At 37.6% G+C, this 12,206-nt stretch overlaps 1 protein-coding gene across 3 annotated transcripts in view; it reads right to left on the bottom strand.

Annotated features, from left to right (window-relative positions):
• GPATCH2 (G-patch domain containing 2) overlaps positions 1 to 12,206 on the bottom strand; it is a 181,587-nt gene that overhangs the window by 116,427 nt on the left and 52,954 nt on the right. The window contains exon 6 of one of the 3 annotated variants that reach the window (XR_006280242.1): positions 10,567 to 10,731. The exons of the other annotated variants lie outside the window; for them this stretch is intronic. The gene's annotated coding sequence lies outside the window, so the exon portion shown is untranslated. The remainder of the gene's footprint in view (positions 1 to 10,566; positions 10,732 to 12,206) is intronic. 3 annotated transcript variants of the gene reach the window in all.

Genomic DNA, 12,206 nt, shown 5'->3' with positions numbered 1-12,206 from the left:
GCAAAATATATACATAAACAGATGACTCCCCTCAGTTACTCCTAGACCTATATATTAAAAAATCTTATTTCATATGATCCCATGTTCATAACCTGCACCATACTCACACTCTAACAGCCCCTTACACTTTTCTACATAAAACTTATTTTCTTCATATATTCATACAAGAGAGCGGCATATGGTAGATAAGGCAAAATACTTGTAGCTGTGTACAATCCCAAAAGGAACTTTTATCTGAAAGGGACAAATCTTGAAAATAGGATGTGATTAAACATTCTTTGAGAGAGTATCTTGTGAAAATACAGTGTGAAAAAACTAAACAGGCTTTCTTAAAACAGTTTTTACTTATAAACTCTTTAGTTTTTAAAAAGGGAGATTGTTAACTTAAGCTCCCAACTTCCGCTTTTTTTTTTTTTTTAAATGTCAGGTGGAACCAGGAACTATTTTGGACTAAGTTGTTAAAAATGGATTTATTTTAAGTTGGTGGTATCAGTTTAAGCTAGGTAGATAATTGTTATCTGCATACATGACAAATATGCTTACTAGTGCTAATTTCTTAACTGCTAATTCGGTTTCCCCAAATTATTATACTATCACAGAAAGATAATTTAAGTGACCTTACCAGAAAACAAAAATTAAATATACCAAACTTTTGCTTTCTCTGTTCCATTAAAAATATTTATTCAGTCTAAAACAAAAACAAACAACCCCTACTTTTAGGCTGCCACCCATCCTTGCCTAAAGTGTGACTAATAGCTCAGGATAAATTGCTTATAGGATCTCGACACATGACAGACCTATATTTTGCACCTTGTGATCTGCCATACATTTCAAATGTGAGAATCACTTTTGAGAAAAAGAGTCATCAAAGCAGTCACAATAGAAAAACAGAGTGGGATGTCAGGAATGGCATAAAAGGACTTGGAGAATCAAATTAACAACAAATTATCACTATCTCTACTCCCTGAATGCAAGAAGAGACATTGGAAGCTTCAACATCAGTTCACAGTAAGACAGAGAGTAAGAACCTAATCAACAACAACATGCAAGTCCTGTGTATTGAAGATGGATAATAAGGTAAAGAATGTACATAAGGATGCTCAAGGGGCTGCTTCACACAATTGTAAGGGAGAGACATCGCTTCCCTCAGCCCAAGAGATCAAGGAATGAGCCTTGACATAAGACAGTGCCTCCTAAACTTCTTTAATGCTATCAGAACTGAAGCTCTGTTCAGGTCATCAGAGAGAACATACAGACGTCCTGATTAATTTATTCTAAAATCGTCTTTTTCTTCAGTAGGATTGAGAAAACAAACATTTCCTGAACATGAACCTTCCTTTTGAATGATATTTGAGAGGCAAGAAAGGAATCTTTCCAGGGCATCAAAGCAAACTTGCAATAATCCCAAAACAGTATTTACCATCCAGCAATCTGTTGTGTGAGTCCATGCTAGGAGAATGTGGAAGTTTAAATACATAATAGTAATATCACGATAAATTCATTCCATGAAAAAACCCACTGTGATGGGGTGTGTCCCCCACACTGACCCATAAGGGGTTAATAGAGCCCTAGGGAGGCTGCACAGGAAGCAGCCAATTAGAGAGGGGCTGCTAATAGCTGCCAATCAGGGCTGGACTGGCCCATATAAGAAAAGCTGCAGAGCAGAGCAGCTTCAGTTGCTCCCTGGAGCTTTAGGAGGGAGGAGGAACAGCTGCCTTGAAGGCTGAAGGCAGCAAGCACCCTGGACAGAGCAGTGCTGCAGGCAAAGACCCGGGGAGCTAAAGGCAGCTTCTGATGGGCTGCAAGGCGCTGCAGGCAGAGGCCCTGAGGGAAGGGCAAAGAGGGTGCTGGGGCCACAGGGAAGCAGCCCAGGGAAATCTACTGAAGAGTTGGAGGGGGTGCTGCAAGCAGTGGCCTTCTACAGGGTCCCTGGGCCAGGACCTGGAGTAGTGGGTGGGCCTGCCATGGCCCCCTCACTCGCCACTGGGGAAGTGGCTAAACAGTAGACTGCGGTCGCCTCTGAGAGAAGTAGCTGGACAGAGACTACAGAGATGTCCCCCCAGAATGGGGGGAGCACCAAGTGTGGCATGATCGAAGGGATGTATCACTGAAGAGGACATCAGTCCTTGGAGGGACATGGGTCCAGTAGCAGAAGAGGCGATGAGTGGAGCACCACCAGAGCAAGAAACACTGGTTAGCAGAGCTAATCCCCAGGACAACCAGCAGGAGGTGCTGCAGTGGTGAGTGAACCCCATCACATCCACCCTATAAAAAGTATACATCAACAACATGCTCCTGTTGTACGTGAGGAGTCACAATTGAATTTGACAAGACAGAAAAACATAGCAAAGCGGAAGGAAAGACGAGAGACAGACACAATGATGAAGAATAAAATCTGAGTTCATTTAAATTTGTTCATCTGGAGGATTTTTTTTTTTTTTTTTAAAGAAACTCAGTCACAAATGACTAAATATAGCTAGCTTTCAAATGATGTGAACAATACTTAAGTTGTGTTAGTACAGACAGCCAAAAAAGTGCAAGTTAACTAGAAAATGCAAGTCAGAGGCATTACTGAACATCAGAAATGTTAGTGAATTCCCTTGAGGCGTAACTGCTTGTTCAATCAACACCCAATTATTTGGTGTGGCTTCAGTACACACTAATATCTCACAGAGACAATATGAACAAATTAAGGTGAGATTAGGTCTAAGGTAAAATAGTGTGGAAGGAATATATTAACTACCTGATCTCTCTAAAGATTTTAGGGAAGTCCATTTTTAATTACCATACCCTTCCCCGCCCAGCCCGTGGACAGAAGCACTTACTGATAAAGTTTGTTTGGTCAGTCTGCATAGAATCTCAAATACAAGATGTAAGTGTTCTGCTGATATTTTTAATAGTCACTTTAATCAAGGATATGGACCTTCATACAACACACAACTCTGGGCCTTTAACCTTCTTAACAAGAATGATCCAGGCATCTGGAAATCTAGACAAGTACCAGCAGTTTCCTTAGAATGATTAGACATACTTAAGAGGTGCGTGTTTAAAGATGCACATAAAGCTTTAAAAGAAGTCATCTCCGAGTGAATCTGAATCAGGCATTTTGCCAAAGGATAGACCATTAATGGTTTCTGTGATCTCTTCCTCAGAGAGGGACCTACCAAGACAAATCCTCCGAGTTTTACTAGGGAGGTTAAGTGAGGTCAAAAAGTCCCACCTCTCCCTAGTTGTGGGCACTTTACCAATTTGGTAATTTTGATAAACTCCGAAAACATTTCTTTCTTTACGTTTAATTAATTTGGTACCAGCAAAGTTTCTAACAGCTGGTATTGTGCTGGGCTGCTGTCTGACTTGATAGCTTTGTAAACAGCCAACCAGTTCTGTCACCCTACTAGAATAATCTGTTTGCGAAAGTCAAGGCCTTTGAGACCTTTGGGCTATGTGTAAACTGACAGTAGAGCTGGCCACTTACAGCTCCTCCAGCAAGGCAGAGTAAAATAAAAAGGACATGAGATGTACCTGAACCTCCAGGTTCTTTTTTTCCCCCACCTCGAAGTCGAACTGTATCTTCAGTTTATCTTATCTTCCTTTAGAGACATAGGAACTAATTGTGCCCCTAATATGCTTTGAAAAAAGCATATAAAACATAACGGACAATACCTCAAGGATATAATTTATCTCTATGAAACAATGAGTCTGAGCATCCACATGTTCCTGAAAAAGCCTATAGACAGGAAGCAAGAATTATTCTCCTTCCAGAACAGCACCTTCTCAACCTATCTTCATGGACCACCATGAAAGCTGGATATCTTAGTGTTACCTGTTTTCACTTTTACAACCTCATCTAACAAAGTATTTGGAAGGAATAAGCAGTCCCACCCTGAAGAGGCTGGTGTGAAATCTTGATTAAAACAAGTTCTATACAGTAGAGTGTTGGGATTTCTACATTATGTTTGAACATTAAACTTTTGTATTTTAAATGACTCAGACATGCTTTAACTTTTAAACAGGTGGTCTATATAGGACAAGTTTCAGAGTAGCAGCTGTGTTAGTCTGTATTCGCAAAAAGAAAAGGAGTACTTGTGGCACCTTAGAGACTAACAAATTTATTTGAGCATAAGCTTTCGTGAAGTGAGCTGTAGCTCACGAAAGCTTACGCTCAAATAAATTTGTTAGTCTCTAAGGTGCCACAAGTACTCCTTTCCTTTTTATATAGGACAAGATACCTCTTCATTCTGATTCAGAAGGAAAAAGAAGCTGAGAACGTTTTTTCCCCTGAAGTTCATACATGTGCATGAACCCCCCCATCCCCCTACGAATTAATCCACAAAGCACATACTGAGTTATTACTATGATGGTACAATGGTGTATAGTAAGTACTTTGTTATGCAGAGGAATTAGAAAGACCTAATAAATTTTTAAAATAGTTACGAAGTTGTCCTATACTTAAGGTTGCCAGTTTTGGTTGGATGTATTCCTGGAGATTTCATCACATGAAAATCTTTAATTAAAGATTAATCTTTAATTCCTGGAGACTCATGGCCAATCCTGGATGGTTGGCAACTCTATCTATATTTACAATAGTTAAACTAGCAAATTCATTTACAGTCTTGCATTTTCTGCTTTTTGTTTTTTTTAATTTACTCCACAAAATATTCAATATGAAACTCCACTCACACTGATGCTTCCTTACTTTCTTTCCACCCATGATTTGCACCTTTGTTCATGGCATCTCCTAGGCCTGGAACAGCTTTACTCTATCTGTATGTCATGCATCCTCACTCTATTACTTTCAATAATTCCTCAAAACTCAATTTTCCTCGCTTGCCTTCGCTACCATTAATCCCACACACGGGTGTTGTTCACTGCCACACCAATACCTGATCATGATATGTAGATATTTAAAACAATCCAAAACAGGACAGCTCAACAACGTTAATTTAATAACAGAAAAATAAAAATACTCCCACAGCACAAATCTCCCTCTTGTTCCTTGCTCATTGATATGTTGCCGTGTCTTAGAACTCCTATGTCATCTGCCATCCTGCAAACACCGCCTCCTACCTCCATTTACAATCCTACTGGGACTCTGCACAAGACTGGGGCGTTACATTGTTAGCTCCTTGGTGCAGGGATTGTGTCTCCTTATGTTTGTAAAACACTATGCCCATACGGCTCTATATTAATTGGAAATACAGAAACCAGTAAGATCGATTTTGAAATTACAAAATGGTAGTATTTATCTAATTTGCTCTTTGGGCACTTTATAAATACAACAATTATTTTGCAGACTTAGATGTTTTCATTTTATTCGTACACCATCCTGTGAATAGAACTATGCTAATTAAGGCTCAACACATCAAGGATGGCATTTTACTTCCACACCAAAAAAAAATTTATATATCAACTTTTAAAAGTTGATTTAAAAGCCCTGAACATATTGACACTATTTTTAGATTAACAGGTAAGACCTGTAATTAATGTCTGATCTTTGCCTAAGAAAACATCTGTGTAATTAGTAAAAATTAATTAATTCTAATTCATCCACAAATTATTTTTTTAGCTCTGAAATCAATCATTTTAACACCCAAGATGCTATCAGCTAAACAAGTTTTCCAATAAGTGATGCAGTAGATCAAGTTCAAATTATGAACGTGCCACTTTTCTTCTCAGTTGTGTCTGAAGTGTTTTCTAACATTCCCTATTGTGTCGACATTTTGACATTTATAGTATAAGCAAAACATTATGGGTATTATATATATTAAGGTATTATGGAAGAGACAGTTTATATCAAGTAGTAATTATACATAATGCCGAGCTTTTCATCCACAGTTCTTGTAAAAAAAAAAAACAAAAACAAAAACAAAAACAAAAAACAACTGACTGGGAACTGTCATAATGGGCTGGGAAAGAAGGAAATGTTTTGGAGGATTTTAAAAAAAATAATTTAAAACTACCTTTCCTATAACTTTTTAATATTTATAGAGAAGTGCCATTCCCCTCCCCCCCATTTTAAATGCCAAGATATTGAAGGTTCCACCAGGAAAATGTGCTGAAAAACAAACCTAGAATTTCACACTACAAGTGTCAGATCAGTCTGAGGACAATTACAAGATTTCGTAAATGAACCAGCACTTTTTTCAAAACATGTTTTTTTCCATCTGAGCTCATTTTAAAAACATTAAAAAATGGATGCCAATATTTTGGGAGTGCTAAGCACAGGAGAAAACATTTTCTATAGTGTTACTACTGTCTCACTACTGCGAAAGGACAACAAAATGAGGTTTATGCTAACTCACTATGTATGATCACAGCTGGATCCTAAATCAAAGGGGCATTTCTGCTTTTCTGTATTAAAATCCTTTGACTAAAACCTACATATTTGCTCATTTTCTATAATTGTTTCATTGTTCCTATTTGAATCAAGGAAAAGGTCTGTGGCAAAAATCACCTAAATAACCTCGTAAGTGCTTGTTTTATCAATCTGGCCCTTAGTCAAGAAGTTACATTCAAAAGTCTTTTAATCACCTTCTGATCAGAATTTACTGGATTGTATCTAAGTTCAAGTTCAAGGGTATTAAAATGTGTAAAGGAGACTTTGAAAAAATGGCTGGGTTATAGATTTTAACTTCTTAACTAGAAAACTGACTCCAAATAGATTTTCTAATTTACAATGAATCAAAAGAAAAAACATTAGACCATAGCAAAAGTGGCACAAATGTATCAAAAAGCAAATGAATAAACATTTGAGAAGATTTATTATTAGAAATTGTAATAAATTTTGGAAAGATGAATTGATTTTAGTTAAAAGGTATAACTGACAATTTATTGGGCGGGAAGATGCATTATTTTCCAATTGTTATCCACCTACAGTAAAACTGATTTGTGTCCTATTGTATTTTATGGAAAAGGAGAGAGCAACTTTCAGTGATTTAGATTAAATGTATTAATCATAACCAGGCACTGTGAACTATATATCTACTATTAAAGAAGATTTTTGACATTTAATTCTGTAGCAATATTTTGGCTCTGTACCACTCTTCCTAAATCCAATTCCTGCTACAGTTGGCAGATTTCTCCCTTTTAATTTTATGAGGCTTAAAGTAGCATTTAACCACCCATGCGGTAAATAATGCAGGATTAGAAATATTTAGTGTTTTGTTTCCCTTTCAAGAGTACTAATCCATCAAACCCAAAAATATTTTCTTAAAAATTTCTGTTTTTTAATAATATTTAACACCAAATACAATAAAAACTAAAACATTAAATAAAGTATCACAGTCTTAATATATTTGTTTCCCTAAACCATTTCCCCCTAAAACCATTGTAACAAACATGAAATGAAAAAAAATGCATATAAACCTGAAATAAAATCTCACTTAATAGCAGTTAAGATAAAAATCGGATAGTGATTAGCTTAAATGCCACTGAGAAAAGCATAGTAAACTCCTCTCAATTCTTTAACATTGTACACAGCATTATAAAGAAGCAAACTCTATGATTATACTGTCAGACTTTAAAAATAAGATACTTATCCTAGTCTTCCAAACAAAAGCTGGATGTAGACCAAAATATATGTTTGGTGTAACACTTAAATGGTTTTCTGACTTTTTGCAAAAATTCAGCTTTTGTTAAAGTCTCATTCTTTTTCTGTTGCTCAGACTAGTTTTTTTTTGCTATAGAAAATCTGCCTTATGATAACCTCCTTCGAGTAATAAATTCTTAAATTTATTCTATATACTGTAAATTGTCTTTAACGTTTCACAAACAATTACATATATGATTACAGTTTGTTAAAAAAAAGTTAAAGCAATGCAGTACTTAAAAAATCCCACACTTCTGATTTTATTTTTTTTAAACCTAACTATAAAATAACATCTAAAATGACTAGGCCTGAAAGATCAGAGAAAAAAATTCTATTTATTTTCTTTATGTACTGGACAGAACTCTAATCTGACCTTGTTTCTTTCTTTTCCCTGCATTGTCACTCTATTTCCCTGTTTATGAAGGTCTGTCACAAAGTAACATGGGAGAATAAACCATTTTCTTTAAAAAACAGAATATGACTAAAAAATACAAACTTTGCAAGACTCCCAAGGCTTTTGAGGGCAAGGAGTAGTGCCTGGTACTACTTTTAACTCAGCTGTATAATATTTCCTAGATTTCAATTTAATAGTGTCCCTTAAACATCTCACAATAAATTGGTACATAATATTTGTACAAAGTAGTTTTCTACACATGACAGTCTCATAATTTGGTTCTACTGTATATCCTATCAATAAATAGCAAGAAAGTTTTAAATGTTACATAGAAATAAACAACCCATCTGGACAGTCTAGGCATTTGATCTAAAACTATTCACAGATCCAGAAGAGTACCCAGAAGTCACCTACTACAGGACAGGCCCAACAAAGAAAATAACAGAACGCCACTAGCCATCACCTTCAGCCCCCAACTAAAACCTCTCCAACGCATCATCAAGGATCTACAACCTATCCTGAAGGACGACCCATCACTCTCACAGATCTTGGGAGACAGGCCAGTCCTTGCTTACAGACAGCCCCCAATCTGAAGCAAATACTCACCAGCAACCACACACCACACAACAGAACCACTAACCCAGGAACCTATCCTTGCAACAAAGCCCGTTGCCAACTCTGTCCACATATCTATTCAGGGGACACCATCATAGGGCCTAATCGCATCAGCCACACTATCAGAGGCTTGTTCACCTGCGCATCTACCAATGTGATATATGCCATCATGTGCCAGCAATGCCCCTCTGCCATGTACATTGGTCAAACTGGACAGTCTCTATGTAAAAGAACGAATGGACACAAATCAGACGTCAAGAATTATAACATTCAAAAAACAGTTGGAGAACACTTCAATCTCTCTGGTCACTCGATTACAGACCTGAAAGTGGCTATCCTTCAACAAAAAAGCTTCAAAAACAGACTCCAACGAGCGACTGCTGAATTGGAATTAATTTGCAAACTGGATACAATTAACTTAGGCTTGAATAGAGACTGGGAATGGATGAGTCATTACACAAAGTAAAACTATTTCCCCATGGTATTTCTCCACCCACTCTTCCTCAGACTTTCTTGTTAACTGCTGGAAATGGCTCACCTTGATTATCACCACAAAAGGTTTTCCTCCTTTCCCCCGCTCCCCCACTGGTAACAGCTCATCTTAAGTGATCATTCTTCTTACAGTGTGTATGATAAAACCCATTGTTTCATGTTCTCTGTGTGTGTATATCAATCTCCCCTCTGTTTTTTCCACCAAATGCATCCGATGAAGTGAGCTGTAGCTCACGAAAGCTTATGCTCTCATAAATTTGTTAGTCTCCAAGGTGCCACAAGTACTCCTTTTCTTTTTGCGAATACAGACTAACACGGCTGCTACTCTGAAACCTGTCACTTGGTAGGTTATTTTATAAAAAGGTTTTCATATAAAAAGGAAGGTTGACATAATGGTTATTCAACAGATGACAGTAAATTAGAAAATAAATGGATAAACACATATGTCTCAATTCTGAGAACTGAAGAAAAGTTAAATTTCTTTGCTTTTTGATAATTTGAAGAGATGCCATGTCAGTGTTACAGCAATAATGAAAATGACTCAAATAGTTATTTTGATAATTGTAAATGGTGGTTCTAAAGTCAACAAAAAAAACATTTAGACAAGGAACTAGACAGTTAATCTATAGAAAAATATTGTTCAAAAGTGAGTTTAAGTCTGTAATTCACTCAAGGGACTCAAATTGCAAGGGGCCAAATAGAGCAGTTTTTTTGAACTGCATTAACTATTTGTATTTGTTCTTTAGCCATCCATGGTTACAACATGGAGTCTGAAAACTCATATGGTGTCAGTACAGGAAACAATGATATTAATATGTTTTCAGATACATTATTCTGGTATTACAAATGGAAAAGCCAATGTACAACACCAACATACAAGTACTATGCTACAAGGATTTTCCACTTTCCAGTGACAAACCTTCAAATCTAGGATTATTAATTTACTAAGAGTCCTCCATGTAATTACCTTTCCACTGCATGGTTGCTTATTTATCATATTTTCTTTTTAAAAATTACTATATCAGTCTACATAATTCTTTATTCTATCTTGATCTTGCTATTGGCTAATGAATATATCAATATAAAATATTCACTTCTGAAACTCCTTCCATCTGAAGTTCCCAAATGGTTGTAACATTAATCAAATACATCTATAAGCCAATGAAGGAAGAAAGGGCCCTACTGAATTCAAGTAAATATCACAGCATCCACTACGGGGAAGCAGAAACTGTTTATCAGTTCAGACCAACCCTCCACAAAATATGAAGAACACCATATCCCTGAAGTTGCAGGAAGAATTTCAAGAGGCAAAATGGTTACCAGTGCTGGAATCTGGGCAGGATATTAAGATTAACACTTTGTATTAGCCACTACAAGTGTCAGAACCCCAGCTGCTGCCTCAGATGATTCATTACTTTTCCCTCTATCTTTTTGCATTACTGTATGTTCCTTGGAAGTCACCCACACTAGTACTCACCCTGACTGAAGCAGCTTAGCTTGTATGATATCCAGAACCACTGAACAAAGTGGTATGGCAGTTGGCATAGACAGTAATGAAAAAGTCCTGAGTGCCAATCAAGGCTTGACAAAGACACCTTCTGTGGTCTTGGGAAAGTCACAACCTCTTCCTCTGTTTCTGCATCTGGAAAATAGGTAAAATACTGACCTACCTATCTAATACCAGAATTAAGGATTAGATGTTTGTAAAAGGGGCTCTGAACATTACTCCTGGGGGAATTCTGCACCAAAAAATTAAATTCTGCAGAACTCTGCATATTTTATTTGTCAAAATAACACAATATAATCATGCCAACTTCAATTACTTTGATAATTTATTTCAAAATACCTGTCAACAAGTATGTCTGTAACAATACAGACAAAAACTCAAGAATTAATTTCTTTTTGACAATTAGTCTTTACTAGGCATATTAAGACAGAACTTTGTGCAATAATAATTCATTTAAACTACAATACAGAAACATATTTCCTGCAACCCTCAGAAGCAGTGTAAAGGTTTGGGGGAATCTAGGATAACGGAGGAGCTAAGAAAGAGGGAAGGAGCCTAGGAGTGAACCTCAAGGTTTGTTGGGTGTGGGTGAGAGAAGGATGGAACAGGTTTTTTTTGGGGGGGGGAGTAGAGGGGGAAAGGATTGTTAGGGAGTTGGGAAGCTTGCCCCATGCAGAACCTGGCTGACTCCTTGCCTCTACCATTTAGTCAGGCACATCTGCCCCGTCCCCATATCTCCCTGTAGCTCTCCTCCCCACTACACCTCCCTCCTCATGTGGTCCCAAATCCTCCCATTCAGCCCCGGCTCAATGCTCCTGTGCCCCCACTACAATCAGTCTCCCCCAAACTAGCCTTTCTGAAGGCCACTCGGTATGACCCCCCGCAGCCCTGTGTGTCCGTCACATGTCTCCTCACCTGGCCCCGCTGGGAGGAAAGTAGCCTCTCACCCCTTCCCTCTTCCCAGGCTTTTTGCTCCCACCTGGAGCCAGCTACCTTTTCTCCCGGAACCACAGAAGCCCCTGGTGGGCAAAAGGTGTAACTGCAGTGCCTCTCCAGCAGAATGTATATTCAGCTGTGGGGTGGGACCTACAGGGGACAGGAATTCTGCACGTGTGAAGTAATGCAGAATTTCCCCAGGAGTAGAACATGAAAAAGACTACATAAGGCCCATGTTTCATCATTATACATTTGCATTACTCTTTAAAAATTGATGGTGAAAAGATCTAAATCCTGCAATCCTTTGTTACGAAGTAGTCCCATGGATCTCAATTACTTCCATAAATAAAGAAACTTGGGTTCAGTGACTGAATCCCAGAGAAGTCAATACTAAGTAAGTTAAAGATTAGTTTCAGCCTTAAGGGTGACCTGTATTTTAAAAATTAAACAACATGTAGAGCTACTGTATATGCCAAATACCAAAAGTTAACAAGATTCAGCGTTGTTGTAGCTATGTTGGTCCAAAAGTTAGCAGGATGGTTAAAGTCAGCAGAAATACAAAGTGGGTGAGGTTGCTGTTTTTGAGGTTAGCCGGAGGATTTGGCTCAAAGAATTTTAAACACTGCAAGAAAAAAAAGATAGGTTTCAGAGTAGCAGCCGTGTTAGTCTGTATT

The sequence above is a fragment of the Dermochelys coriacea genome, chromosome 3 (assembly GCF_009764565.3).
Source record: "Dermochelys coriacea isolate rDerCor1 chromosome 3, rDerCor1.pri.v4, whole genome shotgun sequence".
Classification (NCBI taxonomy): domain Eukaryota; kingdom Metazoa; phylum Chordata; order Testudines; family Dermochelyidae; genus Dermochelys; species Dermochelys coriacea.
This window is presented reverse-complemented; position numbering and strand designations above follow the sequence as displayed.